Source organism: Benincasa hispida, chromosome 3 (genome assembly GCF_027475165.1).
Source record: "Benincasa hispida cultivar pf3 chromosome 3, pf3_genome.v1.1, whole genome shotgun sequence".
NCBI lineage: Eukaryota > Viridiplantae > Streptophyta > Magnoliopsida > Cucurbitales > Cucurbitaceae > Benincasa > Benincasa hispida.
In genome coordinates this window covers 47355815-47356900 of record NC_143480.1, presented here as the reverse complement: position 1 = coordinate 47356900, position 1086 = coordinate 47355815, and positions in this window count along the sequence as shown.

Sequence of the window (1086 nt, the reverse complement as noted above, 5' to 3'; positions counted from 1 at the left end):
TGATGTCATCTGCCTTTAGAAGCTCTCCTTCATTCTTTGATAGTTTCAAATTGGGATCCATAGAAGTTGTAGCTGGTTTAGCTTCAAGAAATCCAGTATCCTCAAGTATTTGGAGGCAATATTTTCTTTGGAAAATCATGATCCCTTGTTGAGATCTGGATAATTCTAATCCCAGAAAATATTTCGCATGGCCTAAATCCTTGAGTTTGAAATGTCCTTTGAGGACTTCTTTGACTGAGCTGATTATTTGAGGGGATGGTCCGGTTAGTAATATGTCATCTACATATACCAACAATGCTACAAAATCATGTCCATGTCTTCGGGTAAAAAGAGAATAATCAGACTTGGATTGATGAAAGCCATGTGAAGATAAAGCAGCTGTAAACTTGAGAAACCATTGTCTCAAGGTTTGTTTCAGCCTATATATAGATTTTTTAAGTTTACAGGCTAGTTTCTCACCTTTCCGTGGTACTTGTGAGGTTTGATAACCTAATGGCAAAGACATATGCACTTCTTCAAACAAATCACCATTTAGGAAGGCATTATTGATGTCCATTTGAGTGAGTGACCAATTGTAGGATGCAGCAAGGGCGAAGAAGACTTTAACAGTGACAATTTTGGTGACAGGTGAGAAGGTGTCTGAGAAATCTATTCCTTCTTGTTGATTGTAGCCTTTTGCTATAAGTCTCGCCTTATATCTAAACTGTTCCATCTTGTTTGTACTTGACTTTGTAAACCCATTTACTGCCTACAGTATGATGATTCTTTGGAAGAGAGACAATAGTCCATGTATTAGTTCGTTCCATGGCTTCTATTTCCTGACTTGTTGACATTTACTGACTTGTCCTGAATGATACAATTGGTGTTAGTAAAGGATATAGAATATCTTCCATCCTTAAGTAAAGCACTCACTGATAGCAAGCTGTATTTGAAATCAGGAATGTATAGAACATCCTTCAATATCAACTGTTTTGCTATTAAAATGTCCCCTATATACTCAACCTTCAAATGAGCTTTAGTTGGTAGTATAACTGACATATTTTGAGTGCTGTGTAGTTCTTTAAACATAGATTTATCATGGCATAT